Source organism: Mustelus asterias, unplaced genomic scaffold (assembly GCF_964213995.1).
Source record: "Mustelus asterias unplaced genomic scaffold, sMusAst1.hap1.1 HAP1_SCAFFOLD_185, whole genome shotgun sequence".
Classification (NCBI taxonomy): domain Eukaryota; kingdom Metazoa; phylum Chordata; class Chondrichthyes; order Carcharhiniformes; family Triakidae; genus Mustelus; species Mustelus asterias.
In genome coordinates, this window is record NW_027590183.1 from 789,630 (window position 1) to 811,310 (window position 21,681).

Genomic DNA, 21,681 nt, shown 5'->3' on the forward strand with positions numbered 1-21,681 from the left:
GCTGTGAGGCAGCAGTGCTTGCCTTACAAATAGACAATATATGCACATAAACAGACAAACACTGAGCGTTTCGTTTGTTTGTCGGAGTTTGTGTCCGTGAGAGTGCTTTTCATTTGCGAGTAAATCCTGTCCCTCAGAATCCTGTCCAGTAATTTTCCTCCCATTTGTGTAAGGCTCGCCAGCCTGTAATTTCAGAGAATACCCTTATTGCCCTCCTTATTCAAAGGAACAACACTGGCTATTAGCCTGTCCTCTGCGACCTCTCCTATGAATATAAAGGATATAAAGATTCCGAACAAGGCCCCAGCAATCTTCTCCCTCTCCTTCCTCAGTATCCTGGGATGAATCCCAGCATGTCCTGGGGACTTGCCTACCTGAATGCTTTTCAAAGAACCCAGCAATGGTATCATTCTTTATATCAGCATGCTCCCCTCTCAACCCACCACCCAACATGCCCTCCTTTGTGAATATGAATGCAAAGTAAGACCTCACTCACTTTCTGAGGATGAACCCAGGCATTTTCTCCTTTAGCCTTGAGTGGGCCTACATTTTCCGTAGCTGCCCACTTGCATGCATGCCCACTTATATACATATAAAACGCCTTGGGATTTTCCTTAACCATGTTTGTCAAGGACATTTCATAGTCCTCTTCAGACCGAAAGACTCCTTGATTCAGTTATTTCCTCATTTGTTGATATTCTCCGCGGGTTCTGTCTGCCTCCAGTTTACTAAATCGTACTTATGCCGCCTTTTTCTTTTTGACTTCCCTCACTATATGTCTTGTCACCCAAGTCTCCCAAAACTTGCGATCGTTTTCCTTCATTTCGCAGACATGTTGGTCATGAATTATAATCCACTGCCCTTTGAAACGTTTCCACATACCCTCAAACAGTGGCCCCTGATTTAAATTCCCCAGTTTCTGCCGAATACTGTTGTAGTAAGCTTTACCCATTTTAGTAACTCCATCAGATGGCCACACTTATACTTATCCATAAGTTACTTATAGCTTACAGAATTATGTCTATTGTTTCCAAAATGCTCCACACTGAAATTTCGATCACCTGACCGAGTTCATTCCCCAATACCAGGTCGAGCATGGCCCCCTCCCTAGTTAGACTAATTACAAGATGCATAAAGAATGTCTCCTGAACGCACCTTACAAATTCCCCACCACTTTATCCAAACCTTTGGCACTAAGGGAGTCCCAGTTAATATAGGGGAAGTTAAAATCACCCGCCACAACAACCCTGTAGTTTTTACGTGATTCCAAAATCTGTCCATATACCTGTTCCGCTATCTCTCCCTGGCGGTTGGGAGGCCCAGTACAACCACACCAATGTGATTGCGACCTTCCTATTCCTGAACTCTACACTTATGGGTTCGCTGGATGAGCCCCCCACCAAGGTGTCCTCCCTCAGTACAGCTGAGATATTCCACCTAAGCCGGAATGCAACTACACCCACCTCTTTTACATCCCTCTCTATCACGCCTGAAATATCCAAATTCTGCAACGATAAGCTCCCAGTCCCGCCCCTCTCTCAACCACGTCTCTGTAATACCTGCACCATCATAGTTATTTGTACTAATCCAAGCTTCAAGTTGATCTGTCTGAGCTGTCATACTCTTAAAGTTAGCACAAAGAAATTTCAGACCGCCATCCCTGCCTTGCTGATTAACCTCTCTCTGACGGGCCTTCCCCTGAGGCTCATTGCTTTTAAACTCTAAGTCCTGGTCGGTCATTTCACTTGCTGATCTGTTGCTCTGATTGCCATCCTGCTGCCACAGTAGTTTTGAATTGAAAAACAATTCCCCTCAGGCCATGGAACATTCTCCCTCACTTGGCCTTTCCGTATCAAGCTGTAACTATTTTGCGCCAGTGCTTGTGTCCATGCCATGTAAAGTTTCAAAGCAGGTTTGTTTCTCTCCCTCCTGCCTCACCCATCACTCCCCTGCCTCCCTGTCCCTATACTCTGACTCCGACTACAGCCACAAAATAATACAGTGGGAATGTTGCGGTGAGTGGAGCAGAGCATCAGAGAATTTTCAGAATGGGGATGTTTATGTGTAGGCATCAGATATTCCTCATCATGTCACATCACAGGGAAGCAGTTTATTCTGTAACAAAACATGTTGTACTTGATGTTGTATGAGGTCATTATTGAAACATTTAAAACAGGATTTTTTCCCAGTGTGGGAGTCATTTAATCGAAAAAAGAAGACGCTGATGAACGAGATCATATTCCAGCAAAGAAAAACAGAATAGAAAAGCCTGGCAGTAAGCAGCGTTGATACATCCATTGTTCTGGAATCGAGTTTCGTTTCTACAGGCGCCCGAACACATATTTGAGTGAAAGCGAACAAATTGCAACCTCCATTTTGCTTCAAGACACGGGAAACGAATCTTTCAGGCCTCCAACAATTTCATGCATTATATTACAGACTGGAAATAAGTGACTTTTTTATGTTCAGCCCTTCTGATAATCTAAACGCATGTTAAATTCCTGGATATGGCTTGATCAAATGTAATTTTGAGAAAAACCTTTCGTTACGTTTTTTTTTTCTGGTTTTGCAATGAGCAAATTGTAAAGCTCGCGTTTCATGTCGAAGTTCGCATGGACGCCTGTTTTGTGACTGTTCTGCAATTATACCACTGGAAGGGTTTAACATTCTTTCCGAGAAATACAACGTACTCCTGGTGTTAGTGAAGTTGGAAAAAAATGTTTTGTGCAACAGGCGTCCTTGTCGGTAATACAACCATAAGATCTGGTCACTCACCGAAGGTACAGCTTTCCCCGATTCCTTCCATCAACACATCTTGATCACACTGTAATGAATAGATCTCATATTGCTCCTGGGTTCCCCATGGCCTGTGGACAACCCTTACTTGTGGTATCCTCCCGACTGTGTTCCAACTTTCGTTACCGAATCTTTGCTTTCTTCCGCAGCATTGCAGATCTTTCGGTTTGTTCTCTAACATTTTAATGTATTTCAAAATTTCGCAGCACATGCAATAACACCTGAATCAAACTGTTAACTATTTTCCAGGCTCAAAGCTTAATTTTCTTGTTTGGTTCCATTCCTTATAGTGAACATTGTCACGATGGTGGTCCTGAAATTCAGAAACTGTGGTCTCTCAAAATGTGTCACTTCTCACCTCGTGACCATGGCAGCAGCGGATCTACTGGTCATTCACCTCGGTCTGATATTGAGACACATTCCAAGTGTTTATTGGGAACACTTTCTTTTCCTGCAGTATATTCTCGTGTGTAATGTCCACGCCGTTCTGCTTTATGCAGCTACTGACTGTTCTGTCTGGTTCACCGTTACTTTCACCTTTGATCGATTTGTGGCCATCTGTTCCCAAAAACTGAGAAGTAAATATTGCAGCGAGAAAACGGCGGCTGTCGTGCTGGGAACAGTGACTGTGATGAGCTGTTCAAAGAACATTTTCTGGCCCCTTATGCTGAAGGGTGCATATAGGTTGAGGAACATCCCTTGGTTTTGCCAGTACCCGAATTATGTTTTGTTCTCTCCAGTCTGGGGGACTGTTGTGTTCTTGCACAACCTTTTGAACCCATGTGTCCCATTTATCGTCATTTTGGTACTCAATGTTTTCACCTTCAGGCACATTGTAGTAAGGAGCAGAGCCCGCAAGAGACTCCGAAAGAACAAGAGTCGCGAAAGCCCCAGAGACCTTGAGATGGAGAGCCAAAGGAAATCCATCATTTTATTGTTTGTTATATCGGCAAATTTCATCCTTTTATGGGCAATGTTAATGGTTTACTCTATATAGTGGCGGATGTATTACTTCGGATATCGGCACATATGGTTAGATGCATTTTCTCAGGAATTGGGATTGATGTTGCAACTCCTGAGTTGCTGCACGAACACTGCTATTTATGCCGTTACACAGGCAATGTTCAGAGAGCAGCTAAAGAATGTGCTCAAGTATCCCTTAACTCCAATTCTTCAATTATTTCAACGATGAAAATAATTGACTCATTGGGAATGAGTCAATCATTTTCATTTGATCCGAAAGTTCCAGGATTGAGAACACACAATTGTGCTTCTCTTGTCTCCCGGTAGCTGACCTGAATGTTCACATTCCCTCTTCGTCACATGGATCAACCAAAACAGTACGTTTCTCTCGTCCAGTAAACCTGTACACGAGTCTGATGCTGCACACTTAATGGACAGAATCACAGTATCTTAGATGGTGGCCTGTAGCCACCTCTGCTATGGCGTTTCAATAGTTCGTCTGAATGCCGAAATGTTGAGAGTTCCCCCGCCTCATCCACCCTTCCATGCAGTGAGTTTCCAGATTACCATCACCCTCTGGATGAAAACAGTTCTTCTCAAATCCCCCCTCAAGTTCCTTCTCCTTTTGTAAAATATTTCCTCTCTTTTTATTGAACCCTCTACGAGGGGAAACATTTCATCCTATCTACCCAAACTATATCCCTCCATCTGTGCTAATATGTTTCCTCAAGATCATATCAATAACTTCTTCAATCAACAATGCAACTCCACCATCTCTTCCTCTGGCGTTCCTTCCTAAACACCGACTACACCTCAATGCTTATTTCCCATTCTTGGTCACCTCGGAGCATTGAGTCTGCAATATGAAATATATCATCTATCCGCATAGCGAATTCTTCCATGATGTTTGGGATGCTCCGCGCGTTCAGGTACAACACCTTAAGGTAAACATTTTAACTTTTCTTGACCCGTTCCTACAATTTTTACTGAGCCCTTACCTGTCTCTGGCTCTTGATTTATCTGCCTCTCACTGTCATTATTCTTGCTGTATTTTCCACTTGTTCTTGCTGACCCAACCTCTGAATAGTCACATAGGTTCCCATCCCCCTGCCAAATTGATTTAAAGCCTGGCCAATGACTCTATCAAGTACCTTCCAAGGACAGCAGTCGCAGTCCTGCCCCGATGTAATTCATGTCTTTATCTAAAATGATCAGAGGGTAAAAATCAATTGAAAATGAACTTGTGTGTAATTTATAAGGAGCTCATTCTGAGAAAGTATGGCATGGAGGGATTATGATTTCATCATAACTTCTTGTGGGTCAGAAAATAATGTCTGACATTCGGGGCACCCGAACTACGGAGTCATCTGAAGATGTCCTCACCTGGGCCCAGAAGTGCTCAGATGAGCATTCCAGGCGAATATCCCGGGATGTTCAATTTTGATGTATTCCCCCTCAAGTCTCTGGTGGACTTGCTCTCTGCTGGGATAGACATTGAGTAATTTCATTCCAAAACGTGTAGGTGGCAGACAAGAATAATAACAAAATATTGAAATTAACTACTTGCAATATTACTGTTCATAGCTAAGGCTTAACAAACAGAAATATCGCATGGAACGAAATAGGGACCATCTCCAGGGCACTCCAATCATTACTCTACTGTTAGTTGGTAAAATAATTTATGAAGGAAACTGCACATATTCAAGACTGTATAAATGAGGTAATATGATAGAAACCTGATACCGAGATAAATCGAGCCAAGATGCAAATGCATTCCGTTTATGGAGATAGAATTGGAGCAAAATAGAATGAAAGATCTAATGGTTAAAAGCAAAGTTTTTTTTAACACGTATTTCAACATATTTCCTACCTTCTGATGTTTGAACCCAATAAAGGAACAATGCTCTTTGCACATTGCTCTCTCTGGACGTTTATAGCCAAATAATAAAGACATTATATAGTGAGTAATAAAATAAGGAAAACATCAAATCGAACAAGTGCACTCTGTTTCTCTGTCGGGCTGAAAGTGCCGGGGGAGGTATCACTGTCAACAGGCACGCAAAATGACTGATTTTGTTATAATTTGATCAGTAAGTTATCAGAATAAGTTAATATAAATGAAAATAAGAGTGATTCAGACCCAGCACTAAATTAGGGAAAAATGTGATGAGGAATTGTACTGAGCAGGCTGAAGTTCATGTTTATGACTCTGCTATGTGGCAACCATTATCAAATTTTACCGTAGCGACATTGTGAAATATTTGACTTTCTGGTGCAGTCCTTATTCCTTGCCATTTGAAGCCCTCTGTGAAATTGGATAAGAAGTTTCTGAATCCTGTCACCAATTGAAACAGATTCACTGTAGTTAATGCTGAAAATGTCCGTTATTTTGAACATCGCTTAAATTTAGTGATTGAAAGCAAGTATGTTTCAAAACGAGAGTTTAGTTTTTCCTATTATCTGCCGTCTGAACCCAATAAATGTACATTGTGCTTTGAACCTTGTTCTCTCTAGAGTTGCCTCATTAAATAATAGATAAGTTATACAGTGGATAATAACATCTAACAACTGCTGACTATTTATCTGTGGGTCTTAACGATTCTGTGGAAAATACTCTCTGTTATTCAGGCACACAGAACGAATGACTTCGTTTAAATTGATTCCGGATTTATTGAAATTATTCAGTAAGATTATACTGTTAAATTCAGACCCAGCTGACATTAAGAGAAAGGTGTGGTGAGGAGTTGCACTGATCAGGCTGAAGGTCGTATTTATGACTGTGTGTAACTGACCTTTACCCAGGGTGTGTTTGATAAACGGTTGAATCCAATATACTAATTTGTTCAGACTTGCTGGAACCAGGAGCGGGAACGGCTGCTCAAGGTAAGAGCCCAGAATATTGTGACCACCTTTACATTGTTTTAATGTAGGGAATCTGAACAATCTCGAGTTTTGGTGCAGTAGTTCCATAGATTCATAGGTTAGAAAGTTCAAGGAGGTCAGTATCTCTGTGTTAGCTCTCCGTAAGAACAATCCAGCCAGTCTCTCTATCCCCTATTTGTCCATGTACCCCCTCATTCTTTCCTTCAATACTTCTTCGTTTCTGTTTAAACAATGTGAAATGGGATATAAACGCTTCCCAATCATTCTAGCAATGATAACAGTTTATCTGTAGTTAATATTAAACTGTTCAGTGTTTGTAACATCTCGCGAAACCTTCTGTCGACCTCTCTTTTACATGTGCTGACAGTAATCATGCAACTGAGTTACTTTATCCATGGATGATTTTCCTATTTTTTTCTTTATTCTCTGTGAACCTCACAGCTTCACTCAATATTCCTACTTCAAGCCGAAACAAAGTTTCATAAATTTTCATCGTAACCTCCTAGGTCTGAGCATGTCAAGTCTGACATGCAGTGTGGGGCCTCACATCCTAACTGTGAGGTATCCAAAGATGTCCCTACAACAGGCCAGAGGTCCTTTAGTCAGGGTTGCACGACATTGCCCGAGAAGTTCAATTCTGAGGGCTCCCAGCAACTCTCCTGCGATAATACTGCCACTCCCTCTGGCGGATCTGTTCTCTCATGTGACACAGATTGAGTGATTCTATTCCAAAAAAAGGAAACCAGCAGACAAAGCCAATTACCAAATATTGAGGCTGATTAGGTGCTATATTTCTGATCACATCTCAGGCTGTAAACAAAAAAAAAGCGCAGATAACCAACTGGAGACCATTCTAAGACATTCTCCTCATTAATCTACTGAAGCTGGGAGAATAATCTATGATGGAAAATGCACAAGTTCAGGGCAGTGGAATATGATAGAAGCCTGGGTACCGAGATTAATGGATCAACAATATCAATAAATAGCATTTACACGGATAGAATTGCAGCAAAATGGAGTGAAAATCTAGCGATTGAAAGCAAATATATTTCAGCGGTCGAGCTCAGTGTTTCCTATCCCCTGGTGTCTGAACCCCATAAAGCAACCATGTTTGAACTTTGAACTTTGCTCTCTTTGAAAGTTTATAGTCCAATAATAAAGACGTTACACAGTAGGTAATAAAAAGAGAAAAAAAACATCACAGCCAATAAATGTAGACTGTGTGTCTAAAACAGCAGGGGAAATGTAATCACTATCAACAGGGAACAAAATGAACACCCTTGTCAAAATTGATCAGTGAATAATCAGAATAATTCAATTAAAATGATACGCCATTTAATTCGGATCCAGCTCTAAATAAAATTACAATGTGTTACTGGTTTGTGCTGATCAGGCTGAAGGACTTGTTTATGACTGTAATATGTAATTAATCTTTACCCAGGGTGTGTTCGATAATCTGCTGTAAGCAGTACACTAATTTATCAGGACTCTCTGGAACCAGATTCAAGAACCGCAGCATAAGGTAAGAACCCAGAATATACTAACAACTATTACAGAGATTTAAGAAACATGAGCCTTTGTGGCATTTTACAGAGTGGTCCAGTAGATTTATTGAATGGTTAACAGCACTGAAGAACGTCAGCGAGCCTGTGCCGGACAGTGCAAGATCAATCCATCTGGCCCAAATATCCCGCCTTCCTTGTCACCCTGTGTCCAATGTTCAACTCTTTCTTCCGGCTTAAGGCTGAACCAGTGTTTTAGGTTATCTTCATTCAATTCCGGCTCATACTTTTCGGGCTCTGAGATATCCGAATTGGGCAGACCCCAAAACAAAAAGATGCTGGGGACACCGCGGCTACGGCGCAGAGTTCCCCCGGTAAAACCTGTGTGACAATTGCCCGAGAAGTTCAATCTTTTATTGAGCCATCGCCCTGTGATGGAACCACCAGACTTTGTGATGTAAATTACGAACTTCCGATTAATGTTCAGACTGCCTTAAGTAGTCATCACTTAGACAAATTTAGAAGAATTTAATCCACTTCACACTTAGATGTAACTATATTACTGAGGCATCTATCGATGACATGGTGATCGATAGATCGATAGATCCACAGACCACCCATCAATATCGAATAATCCAATAGGAACAACGGACTGCCTCCTTGAAACCCCCACCCTCCTATCTGACTACTCACTGGCAATCCATGGCATCCTGTCTTACCACCATGACGCTCTATGTTATTCCACATCTAACTTCCGAACATTTTGAATGTCCCTTCGATCCCCTCTGGCCAAACTCCCCTCGATCCCCTCTGGCCAAACTCCCCTCGATCCCCTCTGGCCAAACTCCCCTCGATCCCCTCTGGCCAAACTCCCCTCGATCCCCTCTGGCCAAACTCCCCTCGATCCCCTCTGGCCAAACTCCCCTCGATCCCCTCTGGCCAAACTCCCCTCGATCCCCTCTGGCCAAACCCACATAACATCTGTTGCCCTCCCCCTGTCCTGACTTCAAAACCACCAACATTCCACGGGATCCCACGGAAAACCACCTGATCTACAGAGCACCTCTGACTGTCTTCCGTGCGGCCCCAACAGACCACGCCCGCCTACCCAGACGCTACCACGTGAGCTATTATGAGCCCCTCGAGTAAACCCCACCTCCCTTCCTCAGGACCACACATTTAATTACCCCCGAGTCAACTCGTCGCTGACTAAATGCCAGTGAGCTCCATTCACTACTGACCAGTATACCCACTGATCATCCAGACCATCTGAACATCCCATTGCAGCCCGCCTCCCCACTGACCACCCTCTAAAGACTTGACTGCCCTGCTGACTGACCCGGCTGACAATCTGACCGATCTCCACCAAGTAACGAAGCCATTTAAAGTATGACACCCCATAGCAACTTTTTTCACCATCTGACAACACCACACTGAACACCTCCTATCCAAGCCTTCCACTGACCATCCCCCTGACCACCCGTCCCCCTCGCAACTTCCTTGACCACCCAAAGGCCTAAAATTCCCCATGGGTCCCACGCTACACTCCAACCCCATTCCCACCACGTGACCTGTGCACTAACCTCTCGGAGTTCCATGGGACAAAACGATTTCACTCTGCCACAAGATTAGCCCCTCCATCCAGAATAGGGCAACATAACTGCCCCCCTCCCCCCACAAGCTGATGAATACCACACCTCCTCGCTTGCAGCTCAGTGCACCCACCTACAACCACCCAACATACCACAGAATTCCAGCCCATCTTCCTCAGCCGAGCCAACATCTCACTCACTATTCTGATAACGATTTTCCAATCATCACTAGAGATAGAGGAGCTAACTGAGGGCTGCAGAAACGCAAACTTAGAATCATAGAAACCCTACAGTGCAGAAAGAGGCCATTTGGCCCATCGAGTCTGCACCGACCACAATCCCACCCAGGCCCTACCCCCATATCCCTACATATTTTTCGCACTAATCCCTCTAACCCTCAGGACACTAAGGGGCAATTTTAGCTGGCCAATCAACCTAACCCCGCATACCTTTGGACTGTGGGAAGGAAACGGGAGCACCCAGAGGAAAAACACGCAGACACGAGGAGAATGTGCAAACTCCACACAGACAGTGACCCAAGCCCGGAATCGAACCCAGGTCGCTGGGGCTGTGAAGCAGCAGTGCTAACCATTGTGCTACCGTGCCGCCCCATTCCTTTGTTAAACACTTGAACTTTGTTCAATTGTTTAAAAAAGGTGTCGAGGGAAATGCCAAACAATTATAGGCCAGTTAGCCTTAAATTGGTGGTGGGCAAATTATTAGAAATAATCCTGAGTGAGCGGATTAATTGAGATGTAGAAAGGCACGGACTTGTCAGGGATGGTCAACGTGCATTTGTCAAAGGAAGATCTTGCCTCACGAATTTCATTGAATTCTTTGAGGACATGACAAGAAGGGCTGATGAAGGTAGTGCTGTGTATGTTGTGTACACGGGACTTAGCCAGGCGTTTGACAAGGTCCCATATGGCAGGTCGGTGAAAAGTGTTAAAACACATGGTGTACAGCGTAATGTGCCAAACTGGATAAAAAGTTCAACAATGCTCGCTTTTGCGACCACTTACTGTTTGTGTTACATGTTGATGATGTGGACATGAAAGTGGCGGCACGATTTGGAAATTTGCAGATGGCAAAAAGATTGGCCGAGCAGTGAATAGTGTAGAGGGTAGCTATAATTTCGAAATTATATAGATGGGTTGGTGGAGCAGGCGGTAAAGTGGCAGATGGATTTTAACACGGAGAAGTGTGAAGTCATGCAATTAGGGAGGCAAAGCAGTTTTGGAGATTACCCAATATATGGGAATATGTGTACAAGTACGCTGAGCCTAAATGCAGCAGTTCAAGTCGACAAGGTTGTAAAGAAGGCATAGGGAATGTTCTCCTTTATTGTCAGAGGTATAGAATGTAAAAGTCAAGATGTAATGTTGGAATTGGACAAAATACTGCTGAGGCCACAACTGAAATATAGCGTGCAGTTCTTGTCACCATATTACAGTAAGAACGTAATTGCTCTGGAATGAATGTAGAGGAGGTTCACAAGAATGTTGCCAGGGCGAGAACACTGTTGCTATGAGGAGAGATTAAACCGATTGTGGTTACTTTCCTTGGAACAAAGGTGTACAAAATGATGAGGGGAAGAGATAGATTATATAGAGATAGGGCGGCACGGTAGCACAGTGGTTAGCACTGCTGCTTCACAGCTCTAGGGACCTGGGTTCGAATCCCGGCTCGGGTCACTGCTTGTGTGGAGTCTGCACATTCTCCCCGTGTCTGCGTGGGTTTCGTCCGGGTGCTCCGGTTTCCTCCCACAGTCCAAGGATGTGCGGGCTAGGTTGATTGGCCATTCTAAATTGCCCCTTAGTGTCCCGGGGTGCATAGGTTAGAGGGATTAGTGGGTAAATATATGGGGATAGGGCCTGGGTGGGATTGTGGTTGGTGCACACTCGATGGGCCGAATGGCCTCTTTCTGCACTGTAGGATTCTACGATTATGGAGGATAAAATTGATTCTCTTTGTGGAGAATCCTGGAACCATGGGACATAGATTCATGATAAGTGTCAGAGTGTTTAGAGGGGACATGTGGATAATCTGTTTGATTCAGGGTCGTGGATGTCTGGAATTCGCTATCCGAGTTGGCTATGCGGATCTGCGTCTTAATTGCAGGATTGGAAAGGATGCCTGCGTGTCCTCAGACTTGCATGGTCAATATGGGTTGCATCTTTTCTATGGCTCTACCCTGATCTACCCACCTATCTTCTGAGAATTCCCTCCAGCTACATCCCTTACTGACTTTCACTGTACAACATCCACCAGTGATCTCTGAAATCCTGGCTTCCACTATCTTCCCCCACTGACCACCCCATGGCTCACCACCTGACCACGAGATCCTTACTAACCACCGCCACAGCCTCCATTGTTATCTCACCCTCCAATTGACCACTATCCCTGGGAATTGCGCACTGATCTCCCCCAATGACGAAACACAAAGTCAACCGCCCAAGTACTCCATGGAAGCTGTTGACTATAATAACAGACAGAATGGTGCATTTTTGTTAGAGCACATATATTTTGGGGTATCTAATATGTTCAGCCACTTCAGAAAATATGTATTACATGCAGCGAATTAAGTTTCCTGAAGACCGGCTTCTGTGATGTGAGAAACCTCAGGGTGATGCCGGTATAGGTTTGGGTCATGTGACTCAACATCTTGTTGCTTCACAATGTTGACACCTCACTTTGACGTGGACCTGGTGCGACTCCTCGCATGCTCTCCTGAACACTTTGTTATTCCGGGATTGATCCCCTGGCTCAGTGACAAGATCAAAGTGGGGCCGTGAAGGGCTTTGAGGTTACAGTTCGTTCGTTGACAAAATTATGTTTGTGATGATGGACAACAATACGTCAGAGATGCCCAATCTTGAGAGTATTGATCTGTTCAAAACATATCCCACTTAGTACACTGATAGTGCCTCAAATGACGATACAGGCTATTGTAAACTTATAGGCGATTTCCGATTTCCACAAGGACTGAGTGTTCGTCACTACCGCAAATAATATCATGGACAGATAGATCGGAAACTGGTAGATTGGTGAGAAAGTTTTGAAGTAGCCATTTCCCTTTTGTTGATTATCTTGCCACAAGCTTCATTCCCAGTCTAAAACTATGCCCGTTAAACCCGAAAAGCAAGGTCAGACTTGTTGCAGCCGATTCACTCTTGGACTTCAATGGCATAGAGCATATAAACTGTTTTGCTTTGAATAGATTTCAGCTGATTAAGAACTGATCAAGTTATCATGTAACCATGTCGGGAATAAACTATTTCATGTGATAGCGAATGAAGGCCATGCTGATTTCATGTTAAATTAGAGCTAGATTATACCGGACTAAGTTTCTTTGGAAAAAGAGTTGCAGAAATCTGTAGTTAGCGGCCAAAAGAGCTCTGTGCAAGCTGATACAATTAGACTTTCAAGGCTGATGTCGATATTTTTGCATTCACGATTTTCTTTAGCAATGCCTCGAAAATGGAGGTGAGACATGGAACAACCAATGATAACATTGATTTCCAGGGTCTGAATGTTCAGTTCCCTCTCTGACATTCCATCAATATGATGATTTCCTGGCCTCGAAGATGCCACATCGCCCAATAATGATACAAAAGAAATGAGACGTCGAATGGATTGAAAAGAAACAAAGTAATGAATGACAAAAACAACAAAAAATGCAATTTAGAATGAAGCACCATTGTTATAACCGGTCGCATAAGGAAATAGCGCAGCTTGTTTTTTTTTACAACGGTGATGTATAATCAAACAGAAAAACAGCGGGGAGCATTTAATTGCTTCACTATTGCCGGTTCCTTTTGTCGAGTTTACATCGGTGGTGATAATATTAGTTGGGCGGTATATGAAATGTAATAGAGAGACTTAGGTAATGAGATATATGATTACTTGTAATAATTTGGATGTTTCCTTTTTGGTTGGTGGGAAATCGGACTTGCTTCAGTTTGGTAACTGACAATTTCCAAGAGATTCTTTAGCTGATTATATGTTGGATTTCAATACCCATCTGTGCAAATAGCGTAGAATACTGATCTAACTGAGTGGTACTGCATGTGCGAGGGCCGACTCCTGTTCTATCCCACTCTGTGTATACAATGAAGGGAATGTATCAGTCTTAAGAAGGAAAGGAAGGGTAGGATTCGAGAACCGTGGATAACCAGGGAAATTGAGGGACTGGTCAAAAAGAAAAGAGAAGCGTACGATAGGTCCAGGCAGCTAAAAACGGAGGGAGCTCTGGAGGAATACAAAGAAAGTAGGAAAGAACTCAAACGAGGAATTAGAAGGGCAAAAAGGGGACACGAAATGTCCTTGGCAGACAGGATTAAGGAGAATCCCAAGGCATTTTATTCATATGTTAGGAACAAAAGCGTTGACAGGGAAAAAATCGGACCTCTCAGGGACAAAAGTGGGGAATTATGCTTCGAGCCCAAAGAAGTAGGGGAGATCCTAAATGAATACTTTGCGTCGGTATTCACAAAGGAGAGGGATGTGTTGACTGGGAGTGTCTCGGAGGGGAATGTTGAACCGTTAGAGAAAATCTCCATTACAAGGGAGGGAGTGTTAGGTGTTTTAGAGAATATAAAGACTGACAAATCCCCAGGGCCTGATGGAATCTATCCAAGGCTGCTCAGGGAGACAAGAGATGAAATCGCTGGGCCTCGGACATAAATCTTTGTCGCGTCGCTGGACACAGGTGAGGTCCCAGAGGATTGGAGGATAGCTAATGCGGTCCCGTTATTTAAGAAGGGAAGGAAGGATAACCCAGGTAATTATAGGCCGGTGAGCTTGACGTCCGTGGTAGGGAAGTTGTTGGAGAGGATTCTTAGAGATAGGATGTATGTGCATTTAGAAAGGAATGAACTCATTAACGATAGTCAGCGTGGCTTTGTGAGAGGGAGGTCATGCCTCACTAACCTGCTGGAGTTTTCTGAAGAAGTGATTAGAATGGTTGACGAGGGAAGGGCCGTGGATGTCGTCTATATGGACTTTAGTAAAGCGTTTGACAAAGTCCCTCATGGTAGGTTGGTGCAAAAGGTTGGATCTCATGGGATAAAGGGGGAGGTGGCTAGATGGGTGGAGAACTGGCTTGGTCAAAGAAGACAGAGGGTGGTAGTGGAAGGGTCTTTTTCCGGCTGGAGGCCTGTGACTAGTGGTGTTCCGCAGGGCTCTGTATTGGGACCTCTGCAGTTTGTGATTTATATAAACGATCGGGAAGAAGGTGTAACTGGGGTGATCAGCAAGTTTGCGGACGACACGAAATTGGCTGGACTTGCAGATAGTGAGGAACATTGTCAGAGGCTACAGAAGGATATAGATAGGCTGGCAATATGGACAAAGAAATGGCAGATGGAGTTCAATCCAGATAAATGCGAAGTGATGCATTTTGGTAGAAATAATGTAGGGGGAAGCTATAGGATAAATGGCAGAACCATAAAGGGTGTAGATACGCAGAGGGACCTGGGTGTGCAAGTCCACAGATCCTTGAAGGTGACGTCACAGGTGGGGAAGGTGGTGAAGAAGGCATATGGCATGCTTGCCTTTATAGGATGGGGCATAGAGTATAAAAGTTGGGGTCTGATGTTGCAGATGTATAGATCGCTGGTTCGGCCGCATTTGGAATACTGCATCCAGTTCTGGTCGCCACACTACCAGAAGGGCGTGGAGGCTTTAGAGAGAGTGCAGCGGAGGTTTACCAGGATGTTGCCTGGTATGGAGGGGCTTAGTTATGAGGAGAGATTGGGTAAACTGGAGTTGTTCTCACTGGAAAGACAGAGGATGAGGGGAGACCTAATAGAGGTGTATAAAATGATGAAAGGCATAGATAGGGTGAACGGTGGGAAGCTTTTTCCCAGGTAGGTGGTGACGTTCACGAGGGGTCATAGGTTCAAGGTGAGGGGGGAATGGGGCGGGGTGGATTTAACACGGATATCAGAAGGACGCATTTTACACAGAGGGTGGTGGGGGCCTGGAATGCGCTGCCAGGCAAGGTGGTGGAGGCGGACACACTGGGAACGTTTAAGACTTATCTAGATAGCCAGTGTCAGTGAGATCAGACAGTGTGTAACCCGGGGAGGATGGAGTCAGTGAGATCAGACAGTGTGTAACCCGGGGGGGATGGAGTCAGTGAGATCAGACCGTGTGTAACCCGGGGAGGATGGAGTCAGTGAGATCAGACAGTGTGTAACCCGGGGAGGATGGAGTCAGTGAGATCAGACAGTGTGTAACCCGGGGAGGATGGAGTCAGTGAGATCAGACAGTGTGTAACCCGGGGAGGATGGAGTCAGTGAGATCAGACAGTGTGTAACCCGGGGAGGATGGAGTCAGTGAGATCAGACAGTGTGTAACCCGGGGAGGATGGAGTCAGTGAGATCAGACAGTGTGTAACCCGGGGAGGATGGAGTCAGTGAGATCAGACAGTGTGTAACCCGGGGAGGATGGAGTCAGTGAGATCAGACAGTGTGTAACCCGGGGAGGATGGAGTCAGTGAGATCAGACAGTGTGTAACCCGGGGAGGATGGAGTCAGTGAGATCAGACAGTGTGTAACCCGGGGAGGATGGAGTCAGTGAGATCAGACAGTGTGTAACCCGGGGAGGATGGAGTCAGTGAGATCAGACAGTGTGTAACCCGGGGAGGATGGAGTCAGTGAGATCAGACAGTGTGTAACCCGGGGAGGATGGAGTCAGTGAGATCAGACAGTGTGTAACCCGGGGAGGATGGAGTCAGTGAGATCAGACAGTGAGTAACCCGGGGAGGATGGAGTCAGTGAGATCAGACAGTGTGTAACCCGGGGAGGATGGAGTCAGTGAGATCAGACAGTGTGTAACCCGGGGAGGATGGAGTCAGTGAGATCAGACAGTGTGTAACCCGGGGAGGATGGAGTCAGTGAGATCAGACAGTGTGTAACCCGGGGAGGATGGAGTCAGTGAGATCAGACAGTGTGTAACCCGGGGAGGATGGAGTCAGTGAGATCAGACAGTGTGTAACCCGGGGAGGATGGAGTCAGTGAGATCAGACAGTGTGTAACCCGGGGAGGATGGAGTCAGTGAGATCAGACAGTGTGTAACCCGGGGAGGATGGAGTCAGTGAGATCAGACAGTGTGTAACCCGGGGAGGATGGAGTCAGTGAGATCAGACAGTGAGTAACCCGGGGAGGATGGAGTCAGTGAGATCAGACAGTGTGTAACCCGGGGAGGATGGAGTCAGTGAGATCAGACAGTGTGTAACCCGGGGAGGATGGAGTCAGTGAGATCAGACAGTGTGTAACCCGGGGAGGATGGAGTCAGTGAGATCAGACAGTGTGTAACCCGGGGAGGATGGAGTCAGTGAGATCAGACATTATGTGACCCTAGGTAAATGGAGCCAATAATATCATAACGTTTGTTAACTAGGCAAGATGTAGTCATTGAGATCAGACAATGTCCAACCCGAGGAGGATAGAGTCAGTGGGATCAGTCACTGTGTAACCGAGAGGATGGACTTAGTGCGATTAAAACGTGTGTAACCCGGCGAGGAGTGGAGTCACTGTATTCAGACAGTGTGGACCCCAGGCAGAATGGAGTCAGTGTTTAACCTGGGGAGGATGTTGCCATGGAGTCCACTCCTTTCCCTCGCTCTCACTCCTCCCAACCGCCCCCCCCCCCCCCCCCCACCCCCCAACGTTGTCATTCAGAAAGACACAATCCCAGTTTGAGGGTTCAAATTATCGGAATCCTCCTCACCATGTGGACTTATGTTGGAGGGATGTTGCAAGGAGCAATCACTTAGAGCTGTCAGTTGCTTCTGTTCACACACATTCAGAATTCTTGCTTATTTTGAGGCATTCAGGATTCCATGGAATAACCTTAAGGGAAGTTCACCTTGACTGCACACATTTTCTGGTTTTCTGAAAAGCATGTTAATTTGTTAATTTTTGCAGTTCTGGCCCCCGTTTCCGATCTCAGTGCACCCGCAGTAGATGAAGCGAAGGGGGGAGTGGTGGATGTGAAGATGGGGAGGATGTGCGGTAACAGGAGATAAGCCCCTCCCGTTCCTGCTTTGGCCTTGTAGGCTGTTATTGGCTCCAGGAAGTCAAGATTCGATGGGGTTGTCCTTCAGACAATTTACTCATTTTCTGTGGCCAGGTTTACTACTGGTTTCCCTGGAAGGGGAGCATGCCATGTTCACCGGCATGAGTGAGAAATTCCTTACCTGGAGGGCATTGCAAGGTCACTGAATTTATTCAACGCTGAGGTTTCCTGTCGACAACAGAGACAACCGTTGTGGAGGCCAGATAGGGCAGTGGAGTCGGGGCGATAAGCAAATCTGCCAAGTCCATGTTGAATGGCGGGCCAGGCTCTTAGGGCGCAGGGGCATATCCCTGCTTCTATCCCATGTTCCTATGATTCGGCGTGTTCGTTTGTCTCCTTAACAGCTCGATACCCGGATCACATGATTCAATCAATCCTGAAGAAGGAATTAGGTTCGTGAAGAATCGCTGACTCAAATGTAATAACGGAGCTTTGCTTTAGTGCGCGGAATTGGGGAGGCGTTGGAGAGAGCTCAAGGGACAAAGTGAGTTGCAGAGGTCAGAAATTTGAAATATTGGCGAGGAAAAATAATGAGGAACCAGATTCGAGTTCAAAAATCAGGTTGAAGCCCAGGAAATGAAGATTTTGCTTTTCCTGTGAAACATTTGCCAGTGCTCACACTCGTGCAAATTCCTGACGGAATGTTCAGGTGCGAAATTATCCCCAGCCTGTTGAATACTAAATTTAGCACAATGATTCTGGAGTTGCACGTTCCCTGAACCGAAATATATTCCCGCCTGATTATTAACCAGCGAATTTAGGATTTAGAGCAAGTTTTTAGAGCAATTAAATGCAAAACAAATAACAGGCCAGGTGCCCTTGGGATTTATGAGTTTACGTCAGTTCAATCCAGGGAGCGGCGCGATTGCACGGGCCGAGGTTAGCATTGTTTTACTGTAAATCGCATCACATTGTCAATCCATTGTCGAGCAATTTTCAGATATATCGGGGCAGCAGCTTTTTGTTAATGCTCGTCAGCTGACTGTCTGTGAATTGCTGATTAAAAGCCTTCACTAAAATGGGCAGAAAGTTGGGGATCGGGTTATTGAGTAACAGACTCTTGCTGCTTTACAGCACAGAAAGAGGCCGTTTGGCCCATCTTGTCTCTGCCGGCCATCAAGCACCTATTTATTCTTTTTTCACTTTCCAGCAATTGGCCTGTAGCCACCTCTGCTATGGCGTTTCAGTAGTTCGTCTAAATGCCGAAATGTTGAGAGTTCCCCCGCCTCATCCACCCTTTCATGCAGTGAGTTTCCAGATTACCATCACCCTCTGGATGAAAACAGTTCTTCTCAAATCCCCCCTCAAGTTCCTTCTCCTTTTGTAAAATATTTCCTCTCTTTTTATTGAACCCTCTACGAGGGGAAACATTTCATCCTATCTACCCAAACTATATCCCTCCATCTGTGCTAATATGTTTCCTCAAGATCATATCAATAACTTCTTCAATCAACAATGCAACTCCACCATCTCTTCCTCTGGCGTTCCTTCCTAAACACCGACTACACCTCAATGCTTATTTCCCATTCTTGGTCACCTCGGAGCATTGAGTCTGCAATATGAAATATATCATCTATCCGCATAGCTAATTCTTCCATGATGTTTGGGTTGCTCCGCGCGTTCAGGTACAACACCTTAAGGTAAGCATTTTAACTTTTCTTGACCCGTTCCTACAATTTTTACTGAGCCCTTACCTGTCTCTGGCTCTTGATTTATCTGCCTCTCACTGTTATTATTCTTGCTGTATTTTCCACTTGTTCTTGCTGACCCAACCTCTGAATAGTCACATAGGTTCCCATCCCCCTGCCAAATTGATTTATGGCCTATGACTCTATCAAGTACCTTCCAAGGACAGCAGTCGCAGTCCTGCCCCGATGTAATTCATGTCTTTATCTAAAATGATCAGAGGGTAAAAATCAATTGAAAATGAACTTGTGTGTAATTTATAAGGAGCTCATTATGAGAAAGTATGGCATGGAGGGATTATGATTTCATCATAACTTCTTGTGGGTCAGAAAATAATGTCTGACATTCGGGGCACCCGAACTACGGAGTCATCTGAAGATGTCCTCACCTGGGCCCAGAGGTGCTCGGATGAGCATTCCAGGCTAATATCCCGGGATGTTCAATTTTGATGTATTCCCTCTCAAGTCTCTGGTGGACTTGCTCTCTGCTGGGATAGACATTGAGTAATTTCATTCCAAAACGTGTAGGCGGCAGACAAGAATAATAACAAAATATTGAAATTAACTACTTGCAATATTACTGTTCATGGCTAAGGCTTAACAAACAGAAATATCGCATGGAACGAAATAGGGACCATCTCCAGGGCACTCCAATCATTACTCTACTGTTAGTTGGTAAAATAATTTATGAAGGAAACTGCACATATTCAAGACTGTATAAATGAGGTAATATGATAGAAACCTGATACCGAGATAAATCGAGCCAAGATGCAAATACATTCCGTTTATGGAGATCGAATTGGAGCAAAATAGAATGAAAGATCTAATGGTTAAAAGCAAAGTTTTTTTTAACACGTATTTCAACATATTTCCTACCTTCTGATGTTTGAACCCAATAAAGGAACAATGCTCTTTGCACATTGCTCTCTCTGGACGTTTATAGCCAAATAATAAAGACATTATATAGTGAGTAATAAAATAAGGAAATCATCAAATCTAACAAGTGCATACTGTTTCTCTGTCGGGCTGAAAGTGCCGGGGGAGGTATCACTGTCAACAGGCACGCAAAATGACTGATTTTGTTATAATTTGATCAGTAAGTTATCAGAATAAGTTAATATAAATGAAAATAAGAGTGATTCAGACCCAGCACTAAATTAGGGAAAAATGTGATGAGGAATTGTACTGAGCAGGCTGAAGTTCATGTTTATGACTGCTGTGTGGCAACCATTATCAAATTTTACCGTAGCGACATTGTGAAATATTTGACTTTCTGGTGCAGTCCTTATTCCTTGCCATTTGAAGCCCTCTGTGAAATTGGATAAGAAGTTTCTGAATCCTGTCACCAATTGAAACAGATTCACTGTAGTTAATGCTGAAAATGTCCGTTATTTTGAACATCACTTAAATTTAGTGATTGAAAGCAAGTATGTTTCAAAGCGAGAGATTAGTTTTTCCTATTATCTGCCGTCTGAACCCAATAAATGTACATTGTTCTTTGAACCTTGTTCTCTCTAGAGTTGCCTCATTAAATAATAGATAAGTTATACAGTGGATAATAACATCTAACAACTGCTGACTATTTATCTGTGGGTCTTAACGATTCTGTGGAAAATACTCTCTGTTATTCAGGCACACAGAACGAATGACTTCGTTTAAATTGATTCCGGATTTATTGAAATGATTCAGTAAGATTATACTGTTTAATTCAGACCCAGCTGACATTAAGAGAAAGGTGTGGTGAGGAGTTGCACTGATCAGGCTGAAGGTCGTATTTATGACTGTGTGTAACTGACCTTTACCCAGGGTGTGTTTGATAAACGGTTGAATCCAATATACTAATTTGTTCAGACTTGCTGGAACCAGGAGCGGGAACGGCTGCTCAAGGTAAGAGCCCAGAATATTGTGACCACCTTTACATTGTTTTAATGTAGGGAATCTGAACAATCTCGAGTTTTGGTGCAGTAGTTCCATAGATTCATAGGTTAGAAAGTTCAAGGAGGTCAGTATCTCTGTGTTAGCTCTCCGTAAGAACAATCCAGCCAGTCTCTCTATCCCCTATTTGTCCATGTACCCCCTCATTCTTTCCTTCAATACTTCTTCGTTTCTGTTTAAACAATGTGAAATGGGATATAAACGCTTCCCAATCATTCTAGCAATGATAACAGTTTATCT